General features: G+C 41.9%; 1 protein-coding gene across 8 annotated transcripts in view; it reads left to right on the forward strand.

Moving 5' to 3' along the window:
• Nucleotides 1–21190, forward strand: part of GAB1 (GRB2 associated binding protein 1) — a 110161-nt gene that overhangs the window by 41137 nt on the left and 47834 nt on the right. The gene's annotated exons all lie outside the window — the stretch shown is intronic.

A 21190-nucleotide genomic window follows, 5' to 3' on the forward strand; every position in this document is an offset into this window, starting at 1 on the left:
GTAGGATTCATACACACACACACACACACACACACACACACACACACACACACTCCCTTAGGGGATTATTCAATGTATATTGTCTTTTCTTCTCTGTAAATAAAATAGCCCAGTGGAGAAAATATTGAGTGAAATAGTGAGTAAAAGTGGTTTCCCTTAGGAATGGTGTAATCGGAGAAAACACTTTTATTTTTCTGCTCAGCTTTTGTATTCGGGGCTTGGGAAACTAGTTTTTGTCGTTTTGGAAAAACAATGGAATTTTATCAGACATTTTCCTGAAACCCCCTACCTTTGCCTTTTCCTGAAATATTTCTTTCAAAGTCCTGTTTTCCTCGGTTAAGAGATTCTGTCATTTAAAAAGTAAAAGAGCTTGATTAGTTGAGGCCGTTATGATGATATGTTGGCTTTATAAAAGAAGAAATTGTCTGAGAAATAATGCGTGGCCATTATTAATGTGTAACTGTGAGCAGTGATTTCTTAGCTTGAGCCATTATGATTTTTTTTTTTCAATATCTGCAAATAAATACGTGGCCTTGGACTCTGTTGTGCCTTGTACCTGGGGGTGGGACTTAACTTGCTCCAGTTGTAGACTTTATTCTGACTTCTGTTCCCTAATTGTGGCGTTTTCTGTTGTTTTAGTAACTCCTGTTGTGAAATAGAAACCGGTCGCTTGTTGATCTTAGCTGCTGCTAAGTTGTGACGTGCGCGTATTTCTTTTTAACGGGACAGTTCTTTTCTTTGCTCTTGTTCTCAGTTTGAAGGCAGTAATGGTGAATTAGAATTCCCGAAAGTATTCTTTCGCAGCGGTATCATAACGAGATGCCACAGATGTGCGAGCGCTCCACACGCTCCCTGCTCCATTGTTAGCATCGGTTTAGTGAGGGTAAAGCGTGGGCGATAGCTGTGCCTGGTGATGCGTCTGGACCCTCTCCCCGGCGGCTCCCTTCCTCCACGTGCCGCGGTTCCTCTGACCGTCAGCACCCAGACTCGGGGTGCCGTTTCGCGTGGGGCGGTCTGAGATCGGTATGTACGGTCTGGACGCCCCAAAGCTCGCACTATTCCCCGAGCCACGTCCTGTGCCCAATTCCACGAGGAAAGGGGACAGCTGTGCCTTTAGTGTGATGATGTTCTTTCTACAGTCAGGTTCTTTCAAAAATATATACTTTTTAGGATGTGCTACAGAAGGTTTTGAAAATACTGAGAAAACAATCGTTTGTAATTTTACCACTCGAAGGGAAACTGCTGTTAAAATGTTGAGGTATTTACTTACAGACTAATTTTTTATGCCTCTTTCTATAGACATGTAGTCATGCTTTTATAAGAATGTCTATAAACCTTATTGAAGCCTGCTTTTTTTGTTGTTTATTGGAGTAACATTGGTTAATACAATTACATAATTTTCAGGTGTACATTATAATTTGATATCTATATATTCTATTGTGTGATTACCACCCAGGGTTCAGTTTCCTTCAGCTACCATATATTTGATCCCCTTTACCCACTTCACCCTCCCTCAAACCCCTTTATTTGACCCCCTTTACCCTGTCTACCTCTTCCCTCCTCCCCCACCCCCTACCCTCTGGTGAAACCTGTTTTTTTTTTTTTTGTTTAACATAACAATATGTGAGAACAGTTTCCATATCCCAAAGCATTCTTTGAAAATATGGTTTAAAATGGCCGCATAGTTTAGCATCTATTATTATTTGGCTCTGGAAATACTTAGAGATGTTCCAAATTAAAAAGCCCATTTTGAGGGCGAGGTCTTCCTTCTTAATTTTAATTGGTTTTAAAAAGTAATTGAAACATGTTAATCTCGTGCAGTATCCAAGATAGACTTATTTATTCTTTGCTACATTTCTGTAATAAAATTTTTTAAAAAATATTCTATAATCTTTGGTATAGAAACAACTAATTATAATAATTTTTAATTAGCCATTCATAGCTAATTAAACAAGTGACAGTTTCAAAAGTCAATTTACGCCATTTTTAAAAAAAATCAAACTAGTTCTGGAGTAGTTCTTCAGTTTCAATTTGAAGTAGGTTACAATTTTCTCAACTGAATTTTAGCTTCGTCCACCATGATCAGTTGGTGCCATTTGCTGCGCTGTAATTTCAGGGTAAACTTGACCTTCCTTGAGCCTCCAGGCTGTACACAACAGAAAAAGGCCAAGCAGGTCGGGAAACAGAGCCAGATGGTTCCCATGGTGGGTGCCAAACCCCCAGCAGAGATGGATGTTACACCTGACTGGCAGCCGAGGGTCAACAGCAAATGTCAGTGGCCTGGCTCACCCTTTCCTGGAGAGAAGAGAAGCTCTTCCCCTCTGCTGGAGTATTTTGAAACTGTTTTGTAGGCTCCCTTCGGCCTAGGGTAGCAGGTGTCCAGGCAGTTAGCTTCTAATGGGCAGCGGAGGAGGAGGTGGCGGGCAAAGCCGGGGCCTAGTTGGCAGTCGCTGTGGCTGTCTCATGGAATCCACATTCTGGCATTCTCACAGCCTTTCAAAGGAATCTGGGTAAGTCATTTAACCTTGTGTCATTTTGGTTTACTTGGCTTTTAGAGGACAGTAGTAATTAAACCAAATGGAGCCGTCAATCAGTGGATCTTAGTGGTGCTTTTCAGTTTGAAAATTGAAACCTGGAGTCACACAGAGCCATCTTTAATTGTTACTCTAGAATCGACTATTGTGGCTTGTCCTTGACCTGAGGGAGCCGATTTGGAGAAAAGAACGTGCTTTGGGAGTCTCGTGTCCCTGAGTTTATATATCTTTGCAGCCACTTAGGAGCAGTATGACTTTGGGTATTATAATCTCTCTGAACCTCATCTGTAAAAAATGATCATAATAATAATTGCTTTCAAGATAAGTGGCACAGAAATAAGCTTTCACTAGATATTAGTTCCTGGGATGATGATAGATTCGTGCCAAGTCACCTGACCACTCTGGGTTCGTGATTGATTATCGATCATTCGACAGCCCTGCAACAGCCTTTTCCCCTTCTGAATATAGCCTCATGTACCAAGATAAACTTAAAAATGCAAAACTTTATAAAAAGATGCCTCAGAATATATTGACCTAAGTTAAAAGATTTGGGGCTTTTTTTTTTTCTTCTTTTTCTATCTCACAGTGGTCCCAATGGTCCATACTGGCCCAGGACTAGGATGAGACCTCACTAGACAAATTCCCTCCGTCTTGTTTCTCTGCCGTCCCAAGGATGTTGCCCATCATCGCAGTCAAAGATGATTCACCACAATCTCTTTTCAGCCAAGAGGAGGGGGATGATGTAGAATTTGTACAGGTCATTTTCACCGACATCCTCTTCAAACAGAATCACATGACCACGGCTAGCTCTCTGGGAGACTGGAACATGTCATTGTTAGTAAGCCAGACACCCTGCAAAAGCTTGTGTTACTATAGAACAGGAGTCAGCAAACAATGACCTAAGTGTCAATCAGCCAAGCTACCTGTCATTGTAAATAAAACTGTATTTGAACATAGCCCCGCCCATTCGTTGATGAATTGTCTGTGGCTGCTTTCCCATTGCAGTGGAAGAGTTGAATAGCTGTGAGAGAGACCACATTGCCTTCAAAGCCTAAAGTAGTTACTCTCTGGCCCTTTGCAGACAGCAGTTTGCCGACCTCTACTATAGAAAATGGTGAAATGAGTATTTTAAGGGAGCAAGTGGTAGTCTCTGCCACAGTAAGGACCTGGTAAGCAAGTGAACCACTGCCTTGGAAATGCACAGTTAAGAAATTGTTCTTATGAGGACTAATGACCCATGGGAGAGTGAGTGACTGTCGAAGAAGCGGTGTTGAAGGAAAGAGTTAAGGGGCTGAGCACGAAATAGCCTGGCGAAGGTGGAGGGGAGCGTACAGAGGTGGCCCCCGGAGTGAGCTTCCACCCGAAAGGGAGCATCGTATCGCCAGGTCTTTCCCGTTTCCCGCAGCCCCCTGCTCTGTCTTGCCGCGACCTCGCCGCCACACCTGCGGTCAGAGGCTCTTTGCCCTCTGCCCTCTCACCTGTGTCCCTGCGCAGAGCCTCAGCCTCCTGCAGACCCTGCGGGGTAACCTCCTGTTCAGTGTGGCTCTTCTGCGACCCCCACTAACGGACTTCCAGTGGGTCCCCGTTACTTACTCAGGAAGGGCCCAGCTCCTTGGTTTTCCGCTCCAGGTCTTGCCCCTCTCGGCCCTAACCCCACTCTCCTATCCTGTTTTCCTTCACGGTCTGACACACGCTCGGGCTCCTGCCTCACGGAAACACCTCCTGTCTGCTCGGCACTTTGCCATCACCACGTATTGCCCCCGTTGTCTCCTGAGCCTCACTCTGTCGAAAGGCTTTGGGGACCTAGGACTACAGCTGGCACGGGGCGGGCACAGTCACAGCTGGGCATAGGTGGGGGGGCTGCTGACTTCCTTTTGGTCCGCCCACGTTTGTATTTTCTTTTCCAGCTGGGCCCCTTCTCCCAACCTGAGGGCCCAGCTCTCCCTCCTGAGTGCTTCCAGGGCTTCGTTGAGGTCGTGTGTGCCGCTCGCTACTTTCTGTGGTGCTAAGAGTTATTCCGTGTATGCGTCTCGTCTCGTGGGGACTATAACAAGGTCACTGGGGCTGGGCTGAGACCTGACCGAGCTCTGCAGGCTTCACGTTCATCTGGTAAGCGTTGGTCAGTGTCTCAGTGTCTGCCAACAACGCCATCCACAAAATAGTGCCTCTTGCTAGAAATGTAAGTCACCGCCTGGAGGAGTTTAGGCGCACATGAAAATAAGAGTTCTAATAGTGTTTGATTAAGGCCTGACGCAGTGTTTGCATGTAGTCATATTTGGAAGTTTTCAGCAGTTCCTTGGAAAGCCAAGGCTGAGCCAGAAATCAGACCGTACTTTTGTGAGATGTAAGGAGAGGCACGTGGGCAGAAGCCCCCGAGTGCTGGGCCACCTGCGGAGAAGCCACGGAGTCCACTCCCAGAGCAGGAGCAGAGCATTTTCTAAATGCTGCTCCTGGAGACGCACCTGACTGACTACCTAGGAGATCCATCTAAAATCGCTCACAGCGTACGCACAGAGGTGGTATTTTCACAGCTTCATCTTTCCATAAGTGGCAATCAAACGTAAGACGAGCTTTTATTTTCATAGAAATGATTTACCCTATGGAGTACGTGTCTTTTTCTTTCTCTGTCTTTGTAACCACGCATAGAACGAGGAGACTAAATAGTGAAATCCTTGCTTATGCTGGCAAAGAATTCATGTTGTTCACTCATCTCCTGCTAATTAATACCTAGTGAAGTTGGCGATGATGTTGGGAAGCGGACAGCTACGCGTGAATTTTAAACGTATGTCCAGACCTTACGAAAGGATTGAAAGGAGAGAGGCTCCGTACTGGACCTGGGGGTGAGTTCGGTAGCTGATGCTGGAAGCCTAGATGCAAACAGCGCTGGGAGCCCCTCCCCGACGGACGGCTGTCTGTCTGACGGGGAAAGACAGGAAGGGAAAGGCTTTCCTTTCTCGCAGTCTGTGCATTTTGCAATTATGAAAGAATAAGACCATTTATTCCAGAATTTTTTACTCAAGCTTAAGTGAGGACACAAACCATTGCCCTTAGGTGAAAGTCACTGCTTTGTCCTCATCTTCTAGGTCTACTCGTGCGTACTGTTCTCTCTGTTCAGTGTCTGGCACGGTGCTCAATAAACGATAAGTTTTCGGTACGTGTTTGTTGAATGAATAAGTAAATGGACTCTGGACTTCATTATAAGAGCTTTCCAGAAAAGTGAATGGATTCTTAAGCAAAACGATTTTTTGTTTTTTAAGGGGTAAGATGTAAAGACAAAGGAAGGCCATCTTTTGATCGCCATCCTCCCTTCACCCTGCCGAACCCTCCGGCGTGCTTGTACATCCCGGCAAGCCTCCTGGTTTGAGTTTTAAAAGTTTGGGAGGAGTAAAGGTGTGTGGCTCATCCTACCGAAAGGAAAGCCCAGGGTTGTGTAAGTGTTTCCTGAGCCCTTTCATAACCACGGTCTGGAACGCGGCCAAAATGAATTCGTTTTGAACTAATCCTGCGTCTTACAGCGCTCAGTTGAGGGGCAGACCTCGGCTTTGTGTGTCACGAAATGGGATTTTGGAAAAGGAGTAAAAATTTTAACCGGAAGCCTGTTTAAGTTGGGCCGCTGTCTGATTCCTTCTAAGTTTGGGGGTTTTATACGAAGTTTAGATCTTCAACAAACAGTAGATTTAGGTTATTTAGGAACAAGACAAATATAACGTATATCCCTTAATTCTGAACTCATAACATTTATGCTGTAGATATATGAGAGGTAACACAGAGGAGCAATCTCTGTTTGGATGAGGTCGCCTAACTGCAAGGTGATTAGTGGGTTTCCTTTGAAAAAAAAAAACACTGTAGTTTAGGAGGTTAGACATTTGAACTTTGCATCATCCAGATATTCCGTTGATCATTGAACTGCCCTTGGAAAAATCAGCCATCCCTCCAAATCTATGTTTCTTCATGTGAAAAATGGGAATAATAGCAGTACTTTCCTCAGAGGCGCATTAATGAGATAATTCGATGTAAAGCACTCGGAACAGTGCCCCATGCTGCACCAATTACGATAAAGCCCGTGCCGCTGGAGCAGAGAAACCCCAAAATACAGTGAAGCGAAGGTGATATAGTTTTATGAATTGCTCATAAAACAAGGTACACATTCCAGGCTTGCAAGGCGGTCAAGTTCCTAGCAGAAATTCAGGGAGCCAGGTTCCTTCTAGCTTGTCATTTCACCCTCCCTGCATGGCAGAGCCATCTGCATTCAAAGCAAGGTCATGGGCACTTCTTTGTCCCACCTTCAGGGCAGGCAAAGAGTACGGAGAGGCATCACGCCCAGTGTCTTTAGACCTAAACCCAGAAATGGCCCCCATCCCTGCCGCTCTCTGTCCACAGGCGGGGGGGGGGGGGGCAGGAAGAATTAAGTCACTTGGCCACATGCGGAGGCTGCGAAGTGTGACTTCTACTTGGATGGCCCCGTACCGGGTCACGGTGTGTCCGCTGTGGAAGGACAGAGCAGCAGACCACGGTGGGCAGCTTAGGGGTCTGCAGCACAGCGCTTAATGAATGTCCTTATTAAAAGATAATATTTATTTATTAAATGATTTATTTGTTAAGAGATAAAATTTCAAGTAAGGGTTTAAATCTCTCTACTCCAGGGGAAGACGAATTAAAGAGCTGCGGCAGCGCAATTCCTGTCTCCCGTGTGAGGGTGGTTGGGGTGGGGGGCGGGGCAGGGGGATCCTAAGTATTGAACTGCAAATTCAGGTAGCCGTGTGAGAGAACAGAAAGGGTGGAGAAAAAGCAGTAGAAAAAGGGGTGGGAATGTGATAAAAGGCGTGAGTGCTGCTTAGCTCTGCTCTTCCTTCCTCTTAGCCTGCCACTAACGAGAAAGGCCTGCTCTGTAAATGAAACTTAACCCCTTACCTGACCCAGCAGGGGCAAAGTACACTGGCTCCTAAAGAAGTTTTCCTAGGAGCCGCAGAGCTGTTTCCAAACACAGAAGAGAAGGCAGAGGAGAGGGGGAGTTGCACAGGGGAAACATTCATCCTGACGTTTCCCTTTGAAAGGTAACCTTTGTACTGCGCTGTGTAAAAGAGAGAATTATCTGAGTATTCATTAAGATTATTTCTGACTTGCCGCTGCTGCCAAAGAAAAAAAACGCAGGCTAAACACACGAGTTTCTGCATTTAGAAGTACTTCAGGTAAAAATTAACTCTTAAGTAAGCAGTTTTTCTCCATAGAAGAAATGTGCAGATTCTTAAGGACACCCAAGTTGGGGGTAAAGAGCTAGTGTTACAGGAAATAGTTTTAACTGCTTATAAAAGTTACCTTCTCCAGTCGTTTTATTTTTGGGTGTTTAGCAATTGCTAAGAAACAATAAGAAGGAATGAAATAATGTCCTGAGTTACTCCATAGTGTTTTTAAAATCTCCTGCAATTGCAGGCTTGGCAAGTAACGCACACTGGACTCCTTCGTGTGTAAGCCGTGCTCGTGCTCGTGTGTTTGATAATGGGGTGATCTTAAAGAGCAGGCCTCTGTTTTTGTTTTTATAAGTAACCCATTTCCTAACTGCTTAAAATAGCTGGAGGTATTTTAAACAGATGGTCCAAAGTTGATAGGAAAGAAAGTAGAAGTGAGTCCCGATTCCCGTTTTGCCCCACCAAAATGGCAAAAATAATGAATGGTATATACTCTGAACCCAATTTTGTCTAAATGTTTATCTCTAAGGAATAAGTTATCTTAGAGTTGGGATTTATAGGTTGAGCTGTTTGACTTGATAGAGTCAGAAGCCAAAATAAAAGTGCTTCAGTACCTACCTCGTGATTGGGCTTAAGAAAATGATTGCAGCGTTGCTGAAATAGAGCTTTTCGATTTTTAAAGAAAATTAAGTTGTGGTAAAATATGTGGAGCCTACAAAAGCTTATTGCAAAACTTCAGCTGGGAGGTGGTGATGACGTGTTGATATTTTATGGGCGTGGAGACTTGCCAGGGACCAGCAGGGATTGATGAAGTTCATGTTCTTATGATTTTCACATTCCACAGAGATCTTGAGCTAGTAGTGAATTAGCTTTTCTTCTCGAGTTTCTGACATTGAAGATAATGTTTTGATAATGCAGCAAATGAATTCGAATTTATAAGGGACGTTGAAAAATAAAGCATTTCTTTAATAACATGCAGATACTGTTCTTACACATCAGTGAGCAGATCACAATAGTATTTCTGTCTCACAGAAAAAGTAACGAATATCCAAAATTTTCACCTTGCGAAATACTAGCTTGTTGACGCTCACTTAGATCTTTGTTTTTTATTAATTCCCAGTCATGATAATTGCACCTGGTAAACGATATGTCCATGTGTGTTCACAAACCACCTACAATTCTTTAGTTCGATGTTTGTATTTTCTTTATGTTCACTGCGACCCATGACTGAGAGCCCTTGGAGATTCATGAACTGTGGCTTCTACGCCCACCTAGAATCTTTTGCTTTTATTTCTGTATCAATCTGTCTAAACTAAAAATAGTGGACAGGCTCATGTTAAAGAATAAAAATCATAGCCTCGTGGTCAACAAACTACAGCTTGTAGGCCTGATTGTGTCTAAGAAGATTGTTTACATTTTTTTTTTTAAATGTTAAAAAAGAAGAAGAAGAACTACGAAGCAGAGATCATGTGTAGCCCGCAAGGCCTAAAATATTTCCTGTTTGGTTCTTTACGAAAACGTTGGCCACCCCTGTCATAGACAGTATGATGTTAAGTGGTGAAGGGAACTGGCTTCTGTGGCTGAACTGCATTGGTTCAGATCCTGTCTTTACTACTTCCCGTATGACCTTGGTCAAGTCACTTAACCTCTCTGTGACCCATTTTCTCACCTATGAATTGGAATAATTACAGTGCCTACCCGTAGGGCTGTGGTGAGAACAATGTTAATGTACAAAGTGCTTAGAACAGTGCATGGTACTTAGTGAGTACTCAGTAAGTATCTATGATGATGATGATGATGATGATGATTGATATTATTGGGGTTGAAAGTTTTTAGAGAACTAGTCCTCGCTTCCACGGGTTAATGTCCAAATTATCCAAGACCATTTTCTGTTTTCTGCATCCAGAATGAAGGCCCATTTTCTTTTCAATAGCAGCCACTTTGCTGAAAAAAAGAAAAGTCAAGACAGACCCACACTCAAATGTAGAAAAATGCTTGAAAACGTAAAAAGAAATGCTTTTTAAGTTAAGAAAAAGACATTAAATGTGACACTAAGGGGGAAAAAGCAAACCCAAATTCTTTGGTGCAAGAAGAAATAAAGAGGGAATGAGAAATACAGAAGAGAGGATGTGGTTAGAGAGAGGACGAAGAGGAACCAAGGATAAGAAAAGTGGGCCGCAGAACAGGAGATTTAGCTCGAAAGGGAGGCGGAGGATTCTCCAGGATGTCCAGCGTGAGCATGTCTCCTTTTGTTTGATTATTTTCCAGTGCAGAAATAAACTTCCAGCATCACGTGGTTATGTTTATTGAACACACATTATATGTAAGGCGTGTTTCCTCAGAAAATCTGTCGCATGGCGTATATACAAAAATCATTGTATTTTGTATATTTGTTTTTTAGGCCAAGTTATTTTATTACCTTTAGTCACTTGCCTTAATCATTGTTATCATCATAAAACATTTGTTGGTTTCCCAAATACCTTTCTTCATCTTCTTTAATACCTCTTTCTTTGCTCCATAGGGGAGGAATAAACTTAGTTGTTTTACAAAATATAGAACATGTTTTAAAAAAAAAAAAAAAAAAAAGACTTGATGAGTGTAATTCATTCTTTCTTTTTCCTTCTTTTTTCACCATCTTGTTTATTCTGTTTATGGATATTGGACTAGAGAGACGAGTGTGCCAAGATTGGCATCTGATGATATCCAGGGACTAAAGTAATGGCCTCACACAGTGATTGCATGTTGAAGCTGCACATTGATTACCCATCTCATCTTATGAGCTGATGGAGACCCTTCGAGAGGACGAGATTGCAGACCTTGCTGTCAGGCCTGCCGCTCCCAGGATCTGATGATCATTGTCACAGCCCAGTGGGGCTGTGTTGAGAATAATGATGGCTTCATATACTAAAATACATTTCATGAGAGTGTTATAACAATTTCCCACATCCTTTGGGTTGTACAATACTAAAATCAGTCTTGCTTCTTTACTAATTTTTGTTTTCCTCCAGTAGAATTTAAGTTCGCTGAGGTTGGCAAATTTGTATCTTGAACGATTATTCCTCCAGCAGCTAGAACAGTGACACATGTAGTTGCCCAATAAATATTTACGGAGGAGTGAAAGAATAAATTAAATATAGCTACTCGTTATTTCCACTGAAATGTCCTCCCCAGTTACATAGGTTACCAGTTGATGTCATTTTAGATGTCCTTATGCTAAGAAGAATATTTTAAATTTTGAATGAATTCTGTTAGATATACATGACTCAGGCAGATAAGACCTTTAACTGCAACTCTCAACTCCGCAAAAAATGTTTGAGAAGGCTTTTAAAATATCGTTCCCTTTATTCGAAGAGAATAGCATGTTAAATACTACTAACTTTTTAAAACAATATCCTTTCAAATAGAAGTGAATTATAAAATATTATTAACCACTATGCTATGCTGCATCCTTTAAAACTGCGCCTTCCATGCTCTCTTTCCCAGGACGTGGATGTAACAAAACGAGGAGTGAGCCAAGACAGGGGGAGGCACGGCCTGTAGCGGGTCGCGGACCGACTGACTGTGGGAAAGCCGTGCGGGCGATGAATGAATGAAAGCCAGAGGCGGGCCTGTTGGTACCCACCCATTCCTGGTGAAGGGGAAGGGCGGGGCAGGCGAGCATCCCAGCAGAGGACACCTGGTAAAGGGGAGGGGATTCACAAAATAGGGATTATTAATGGGAGGCTTGGGAAGAGCTGGAGATTTGGTCAAGGTCATTGGTGAGGCGAAAATCAGAATCCATTAGGCTTTGACCTTAGCGAGGCGCACCTGGGAGCAAATGTAATCCTGGCCCTTACTTGGGACTGTAGGGAGCAACATATTGATGGTCACAATAGTGTCAATGCCCTTTATTGGTATTGATTTTAAGCTCTTATATTCCACCTTTAGAGAAGTACATGCACAGCAGATGAAAATTAGGCCGTGGACGGACATGAGGAATGATGGAGGGATAGGATGAAGACTACTGTTCTGAGAAAGTTACGCTCTGGAACCGGTGGACAAAACCAGCAGTTTAAGGATGCGGCTCGAAGTCCCTCTGGGTGCGGGACTGGAACTGGTGGTTTCGCTGCACTGGGAAAAAGGAGGGAAGAGACGGTCGAGGAAAGTGAGCCCACTGTTAAGGCAAGATGTCAGCAGTTAACGTCCAGAGGTGATGAGTCGTGGAAACGTAGCATTTGGAAATACAGGTGTCTCTTTTAGTGTCCTGGTGAGAAATGCAGACTTTAATTAAGGGACTGCTTCGGGTACTGGGGGCTGGATTTGGATTAGGATCCTTATATCCTTAGGGCTGGGGGGACAGAGGAGGAAATGATAAATGCTAATTTAAAAAAATGGCACAAGACTAGTGAGCCCTGGGACAATGGCTGAGCGACCATCGGGGACCCTGCGGCCAGGAAATCAGCAACCACTGATAACTGCAGGGAACCAGCAGTTAAAGCCAGAAGAGAGGAAATACATTCACCTCTCCCCACACGCAGAGAAATACAGAGAATGGGTAGGGATGAGGTGAGAGGGTGAGGGGTAGGGGTAACCAAGAATAACCAGTAGGGGGTAACCACCCAAATGAGCCAAAACCAGGACATGCATCTCTTCAGAGTAGAACAGGATGCCTAGGGCGGGTTGTGTTGCCTAGAAACTCTTCTGTACGATTTGATGTTTTAACCTCCTGCAGCTGTGAATTTAATAGAGCTTTTTAATATAGATACTTTTATTCAGTACCTGTTATTTCATCTAACGTGCTAGGAGCATGGTGGACAGGAGTGATTCAAGCAGAGAGGGTCTCTGTCCTGAAAACACGTACAGTCTACATGGAGAGATAAGATGCTAAGTGAGTCAGCCAAAAAAATAAAACAAAATAAAAAGGCAGCAACCTCCCCTCATAATTGTGATTAATACGATAGATTTAATTTCTTAGCACACAAAAAGTTAGTGTTGCTTGTGTAAACTTAAGTCTTTAGTAACGATATGACACTGGTTTTGAAAATACTTGTATTTGGGAGTAGAAACAATTGTCTTGAATAGCCTGTTTTGTTCTATTTAACTACAAATACACTACGTGCTCCAAATCAGATATACAAATGGAACAGCTGCGTCTTCATTGTTTTGTTCCTTTGTTACTCAATTTAATGAATAATTTGAATAGATTCCAAACCTTTAAATTAGATGTATAAGCATGCCTTAAGAATTATATCATGATGTTGGTGTATTTAAAACTTAGTGATATCATCATCTAAATATAGTAAAGTTGAAGAAAGTCAATTATTTGAGCTGCTGCGACCTCTATAAATAATTTGGCAGTACAACAGACAAAAGATAAAAATTCAAGGATTCATAACTGAGTATGTAGAGGGAGAAATTCTCCCTGCTTTCCTTCTTTGTGACACGAACCTTGATGATTGGAATAAATCTTTTGAGGTCCTCGGCTGGAATCGGCCTTTCCTTGCTTTTCAAATAGAGATCTATCTGAGCAGCGTCAGAGAAATCAGGAAAAGCATTGCAGTCATAGCAGTTCTATTCTGTCTTCTGTGATGATGCTTCCTGTGGCTGACAGTTTGGTCCAAAGGGAAAAGGAGAATGAACAGAGGAAGATGAACGTCAACTGTCTCCCGCCTTGCATAGCATTCCCAACCCTCTGAGGACAGAAAACGTGAAGGCCTGTGTTCCTGTATCCTGAGCATGTGCTTATTAAAATAAACTTTTGAACATTTCATCCCCCTTGATTCAGGGTATTCTGCTCCCTCCATGAAGAAGCTGGTGAGGGCTTTTTAAGCTTACACTGCATACATCTAAGGTGTAGCCATAAATCACTGGAAGCCAACTGCTTTTAGAACCTGCGAGAATTGTTCTACACTTCTACAGAGGCTGTTAAAAGTAGTAATTAAGTAAATTGTTTATCTCAGTCTCTTTACCTCAACATTTTCTTGTATGGATTCTCTCATTTGATTTTTAAACAGTTTGGGAGATAAAATTCCTGCCGATACAGGAGGAATTTTATATGTTCAAGTACTTAAATACGGAAGAAAATCTAGAATCAGTTCTCTAGAAGTCGTTTTGCTTATAATAATCATGATTTACTATGCATTCCGATTGTACTAGAAGTTAAGAAATGGAGCCACTGGATCACCAAAGGCCAGAAACTGTATCTAATACCTGTATTCCCACTTACGGGGTCATTTTCTGATGTTTTGTTCAGTGAGTGTAGTTTGTATAACCTTGGCCGACTGTCTTACAAATGTGTGTCACCAGTCACAAGGGGAGGGGGAGTCACGTGATTGGTTGTTTACGTAAGTCAGTAGCAGGGCCTGTCATCTTTGTATTTAAAGAACTGTGCATGTCAGTGCAAAACTCTAGTATAACACGGGCAGCCAGCTTAGAGGAGTCGGCGTAGCTGGTGATGAGATCATAGACAAATCCCACACCCCTCCTAGACAGGAAGATCCCTGTGGAGATAAGCGTTCTTTCTGAGAGGAGTCACCCAGCCACGCCCGCCTCTCTGAACCACCATCTCCGTCTCCGTCTCCGTTCTACTTTACCTGCCTTGGGAGTACTGTGGAAATGAAGCCACGGATTACCAGAATCTTCTTTATGGAAACGACTTTGTTTTTGCTCTTGATGCCTAAGATGCCTGAAAACCAGAAATGAAGTGGCCAGACCATGTCAGTGTAGAAACTAGCAGCCAGTAGATTATCTGTGTTCCTAAATATTGAGAAAGCCATATGCTACCTAGATGCGATCTAGAGATGCAGACTTTTCCTTAAAAGGCAATGATCAAAAGTCCAAAGGTGCACAAAGAGATGGTGGACCGACCTAAGATGACACAAAAGTTTTGTCTTTAGGACAAAAGCGTTTAATAGGAGTTCATAAGTTAACTTTTTTATTCTCGAATTCACTGATTTGTAGAATCCAAAATAAGCTCTTTGTGCTTTGAGGTTTGTTACCCTGATATTTGTAGAGCCAGTCTTTTTTTTATGTTTTCTCTACTCATAAGGACTCCACTAGGGGGCAGACCAAAGAATGAAGAAGAAAGGAAATCCATATCGATGCATTGCATTCACTCTAAAGTACGCTCTGTTTTCTGCCCCTTCTGCATATCTTTGGAAGAGATTTTTTTTTTTATTTAGTCGTATTTTATATAATAGCATCTAAAATGGATTTTAGTATGCTTATTTCTACATCTTAAGCATAAACACATTTATACAGATTTAATGGTAATTCTTCAGTTAATTCATTGTCATATTTCTTTAGCTTTTCTGGCATGGTTCCACTATTAAACCACTTAATAATGAACACTTAATAATTGTTTACGGATGACTATAATGCTGATCCCTGTAAGGTTAACCTTATAGTGTGCCTCCAGACTCTCATTCATTCATTCACTGATTTCGGTCACCACTTGCTGAGTCTCTACTTTTTGTAAGGCATTGTATGTGTTAAGTTTTGAGAACAGAGCAGTGAAAAGGAAGAACCTAGACAGTTGCCCTGTTAGCCATTCGGGGGAAAGGACTAGGCTGAGGGGACCCGGAAGGAATTGTTGATGGTTACAGTGCTGGATCGTTTTTATTTCTGAATATTCTTTTCCAATTGCTCATGAAGATCAGAATGTCATGTGGGGTTGGTGTGGGGACTTCGTTGGACGTGAGAGAGCTAGCCCTTCCTCTTACTCTGTGCCATATCTAGCAGACTAGCTAAAGATGTGGTGGTGGAGGTTTGTTTTAAAATTTTTCTTAGTTTTCAATCACAATTGGCATTCGATATTATATTTGTTCCAGGTGAACAGCATAGTGGTTAGACGCCTATATTACTTATGAAGCGATCCCCCTATTACGTCTAGTACCCCACTGACACCATACATAGTTATTACAATATTATCGACTATTCTCTATGCTGCGCTTACATCTCCATGACTGTTTTTAACAATCAATTTGCATTTCTTAATCCCTTCACCTTTTTTGCCAAATCCCACAATGCCTCTCCCACCAGTACCCATCGGTTTTTGTCTCTGTATCTGTGAGTTTGTTTCTGTTTTGTTTGTTCATTTATTTTGTTTTTTAGATTTCCACATATAAGCGAAGTCATATGGTATTTGTCTTTCTCTGACATATTTCACTTAGCATAATACTCTCCAGGTCCATTCCTGTTGTTGCAAATGGTAAAATTTCATTCCTTTTTTTATAGCCGAGTAATATTCCATTGTATATATGTACCGCATCTTCTTGATCCAGTTGTCTGTCGGTGGACCCTTGGGTCCTGTTTTCTTACCCATTCAGCTTTTCTATGTCTTTTACATAGAGCATTTAGTCCACTTGCACTTAATGCAATTATTGCCATTTTATTATTCATATTCTCCTTTCTCTCTTTCCCTTCCTCCTCCTTCCTTCTTCTCCCTCCTTCCTCCTCCTTGTCCCTTTAACGTTTCTTGTAATGCTGGTTTGGTGGTGATGAACTCCTTTAGTTTTTTTCTTGTCTGGGAAACTCTTTATCTCTCCCTCGATTCTGAATGATAGCCTTGCTGGGCAGAGCAGTCTTGGTTGCAGGTCTTTGATTTTCATCACCTTGAATATTTTGTGCCAATCCCTCTGTCCTTCAAAGTTTCTGTTGAGAAATCAGCCGACAGTCTTATGGGAGCTCCTTTGTGGGTAACTAGCTGCTCTTCTCTTACTGCTTGTAAGAAGCTCTGTCTTTAACTTCTGGCACTGCTTGTTTGGGGTTTGTGGACCTTGCTGAGATTTCTGGGAAGACCATAGCATGGGCCAAGACCAGCCACTTGTAAGTGACAGTCACTGAAAGAGGTTAGGGCCTATGTGCGAGCTGGGTGCGGTAGGTTCTCAGGGAGTCACCAGGATGGGGCAAATTTGACAGAGACTTGGATTTGGTGCCCATGTATGCCTGTGGGCTTCATGGGGAAGAGCTCAACAAAGGAATAAAATGGCAGAGAAAGCTGCTGCTCGAGTCCTCACCCCAAACTCAGACAGCTCAGTTCCTCCCCATATGTCCCTAGTGTTTTTGGAGCTGCTGCCCCAATGCTGGAGCTTGGAGCGAGTGTGTCCTTCAGCAAATCATCAAGTAAGTCTATGTATGGGCACTTTAAGAGGAGCACCTGGGACTCTGGCAGCTCTCTATCTCACCTGGACAGAATCCCCACTGGTTTTCACAACCAGAAGTTGTGGGGAGTCCAGTGTGGGGCTGGGACCTCTCAATCCTCATTATGGACCTCTGCAGCTGAGCTTTCCTTCCCAATTCTTAACCGCCACATGTGGGCGTGGGACCAGCCCATTTGCGTCTCTGCCCCTCCTACCAGCCTCCACGTGGCTTTGTTTTTATATCCTTAGTTAAAGGAGTTTGGTTCAACTAGTCCTCAGCTAATTCTCAAAGGTGGTCGTTCTATAATTTAGTTGTAATTTTGATATGGTTGTGGGGGGAGGCAAGCATGGCATCTACCTACCCCTCCATCTTGACCAGAAGTCTCTAAAGATATAATTTTTATTGTTTCTTGGTTTTTGCTCCACCAAGAATTAGATCTAGTTACCAAAAAGCCTTTACCTCAGCCAACCTAAGATTTTATAATCTTAATCTTTAAATGAAAATCTCATTACTTTGCTTTTAGGGTCAATTATTCAACAAAATACAGAGGGCTGCCTTTTTAAAAATTTCTTTTATAAAGCATAGTTAAATTTTAACTAGAGATATTTTGTTTCTCCTGAACTTTCCCTCTATTTTTGGAACAAACTACCCTTTGTTCACAAGATAGTCTATAAATAGATTGAATAGATTGGCTGAGCTTTTATTTTTAATGTATAGATACTTAAATGCCCAAGAAGTAGAGATATTTATTCTAAGAATGTCTTTATCTTCCAATGCCTAATGTAAACTGAAATAAAAAGAATTTTTTCTGGAATAAATCTCCGTCTATTGGATTCAGTAAGCCATTCTGTATAGCATGAGATTACAATTATTGGTAAACGAGTGATAGCATTTCTATTGAGAGGGTTAAACACACATATAAGTACCCCCTTATCCTTGGGAGATACATCACAAGATCCCCAGTGGACTCCTGAACCATGTATATAGTAGTGAACCTTATATAGACTATTTTTTCCCCTATCCATATATACCTTTTCATTTAAAGGAAGCGTTTATGGCTTCTCTTTGACATATGTGAATTGCCGTCATTACTGCTCCTGCATTTAGGAGGCATCATTAAGTAAAATAAAGGTTATTTGAACACAAGCACTGTGATACCATGACAGTCCATCTGGTAACTAAGACAGCTACTAAGTGACTAACGGATGGGAGTGTGTACAGCGTGGAGACTACGGACAAAGGGGTGATTCATGTCCCAGGCAGGACAGAGTGAGACGGTGTGAGGTTTCATCACACGACTCAGAAAGGTGTGCAATTTAAAACTGACGAGTCGTTTACCCCCGGAATTTTCCATTTAATGCGTCTCAGATTGTGGTTGACAGCAGGTAACTAAAATCATGGCCATCGAAACCATGGATAAGGGAGGAACTCTACTGTATTTGTTTTAGTTATTATTTGCTTCGAGTATCAACTGTGTATTGTAGCAAACTGGGCAAGGCGTATCAGGACATTCTTGGAGTTAATCAAATATTTTAATTTCTGGAATGTATCTGAGATGCTGAGCTAAGTAAGAAGGCACGTGGTAAATAAATGTCTTGTGTTTTCACAACCATCGAATGTATTTTCTTAATTGGATTTCAGGAAGCATAGAAGTGAGGGCTTTACCTTTCTTTGTGTAATTCTAGCATGGCAAGCAAGATGTGGAAAAAGTCACGAAATGAATGAGAATTGTTGTCTTCGAAATGCATATACTCTCTTTTGGGATGTGGCGACTTTACATATATGTATATGTTCCACTCGGCTTCCTGTCTGCATTTATTTTTTGCAACTGCATCTACAGATTTAGGCGTGAGGAAGGGGAAAGGGTCTGCTGTACTGGGGAGTGTATGTGTGGAACAGAAAACAGAGGCAGGATATCCCCTTTCAGAATTTCAAGATGGTCCAGTCCTACCACAAAGACTTGGGGGTTTGTGGTGTTTCTGGAAGTCCTTGTATTAAATGAGGGAAGAGGTACCATCTTTTCTTTTTCTGCTCACCTTCCCCATTCCAAATCCACCCCTTCTTCACTCTAGTTTAATGGTACCAATTATGTATCTAAAGTAAAATACCGAAATGTGAATTTCTGTGGTGAAGTGTGGGATATCTTGAGGATGTCTCCGAAAACCCAGAGCCAGTCCCTGTGCTCTGAACTCAAGGTTTATATTTAGAAGACAGTGTGGATCCTGTATTTTTAAATGCCGTAAACATGTTTGTGTGTTTATTTTTAGCTTCTGCAGACTTTAGTGAACTTCCAAGTTGGCAAGTCAGGCACAGTCAGTTGTTGTCTGTTACCTCAGATGCCAGCACTTTGTGAATGACTCTGATTGTCTCACAGGGTTTCTAACATGTTTAAAGCAGATAAGGGTGTAAGTTATCTTGTGTCAACCGCGTGTGGTATATCTATATTATTATATATGCTGCACATCTTTCTTTTTTAGCTTTTATGAACTGTGTAACTTGGATAACAGTTTTGTTTGGAGTTCGGTGCGAGTCGAGTCCTGACAAATGGTGCTGATATTCCTCTGGCAGAAACAGCGAGTCATTTTCTCTTCCTCCCAACCCTTCTCTTCTCATCCTCAAGCATTAAATCATGCCTACACAAACCCTTACAGTCGCTGTTATTTTCAGTCCATTGTATCTGCTTCCTGTTGGTCAAAGGTTATGAGGCTTGGGTAGTGTAGGGGGAGATGGAAAGTTGTTGGGAAAAAGAAAGCTCGCCTCATTTTAGGGCTGCCACGCCATATAGAACGGGCGAGAAAACACTGGATGCGTTGAAAACAGAAGTAAATGGTCAACAGCTTTTCTTGTATGATGAGATTATTATCTGTACATTCCGTGAATGAAAATGCATTTTCTCCCCCAAAGAATCATGTTTCACAACAATGTGACAGCCCCCTCTGCGGTGGAGGTGAAGGGGAGGTCAGCAGAGGTCAGCAGCCCTGGGGCAGAGTCTCCTACCGTCCCACCAAAGGTCTTGATTTCACGTTCTGTGGAGTGATTCTTCGTCTCGTATTTGACTTTCTATTCGGTTCTCCTTTTTCGAGGAGGTTCTGCTTCCTCGCATCTTGAACTTGATGTGTTTTATACTCAACGACTCCAGAAGGCATAATTTATCTCTTTGGAAGTGGGACTTTCTAAGGAAACCGTTCATTGCCACCTGTGTGTTGTTCCGGGAGCTGTAGACTGTTTTATGTTGGGAAGAAAACTATACGCAGTATTATTTTGACTGATTGCATATAAATGTAATTGTGGAAATTTGGGATTTGTTTTTATAATGCTTCAGTGCTTTTCCTTTTGTTCTTCGGGTGCCAGCGTTGTTTTTGAACGCTGGTCCAAATCTCAGTGTATCAGTGTTTCACTTTATTGCAACTTATGAATGTTCAGTAAGAGAGAGGAGAAAATGAGAACGTCTTTGTATGCTTTGTTGGAAACTCGAAACTCTACCTCTGCCTCAGAATTATTTTGGATTGGGTAGCTGAACAGAAAGAGAGTTCAGAAATTCATTGGTTTTATGGAAGATAAATTTTTACTTAAAAATAAATAGCACTAATAACAATCTGGGAATTTTTTTTTTTTAAATCTGTATTTAAACAAGCATGTTCTTTTCCAGAAAAACAGTAATTACAACAGCATAGGCGATATGGATTTGTGGGGCAAAGTTTGTGGAACACAGTGAATAAAGAAATAGGTTCACATAATTGTCAGTGTCTCAGACGCAACAGCTCATAGTACACAATTTAAACATCAATTTTATTTTGTATTTCCTTATCATTTAGAGCCACAGTTCTCTAATAATTGGTATTGCTTCTTTCTTAAGTCAAAGAAATGGCCTTTAAAAACTGCCCTGCCATGTGACAGCTCGGCCGCTTGTGGCTAAATTAAATTTAATAAGTTAGTAAATCAATTCCAGTCGCTTTTCAAGTTCTCTGTAGCCACACGCGGCTCGTGGCTACTGTGATGAGCAGCACAACCGTTTTCATCATTGCCGTTTCCTGCCACTTAAAGAAAAATATTTAAGTGAAGTTCTCACATCTTGTTCTTCAGTTAAACATGAACTTTCATACTATGTTTCATAGAACATGGCATTTTGCCCTTATTCTCGCAAATGACATTACATTCTACCCACAGAGACTGGAATGTCGCAACATGCACACACACAATGCTGAATATGTATATATATACATATATGTTATATATATGTGAATAAATATGTATCAAAATCTGTAGAGAGAGAATATATAACTGTATATAAATATATTAATGTAAATAATGTTTTATAACTAAAATATGTAGACATTCTTATAATGCCAT

This window comes from Rousettus aegyptiacus, unplaced genomic scaffold (genome assembly GCF_014176215.1).
Source record: "Rousettus aegyptiacus isolate mRouAeg1 unplaced genomic scaffold, mRouAeg1.p scaffold_m13_p_16, whole genome shotgun sequence".
Classification (NCBI taxonomy): domain Eukaryota; kingdom Metazoa; phylum Chordata; class Mammalia; order Chiroptera; family Pteropodidae; genus Rousettus; species Rousettus aegyptiacus.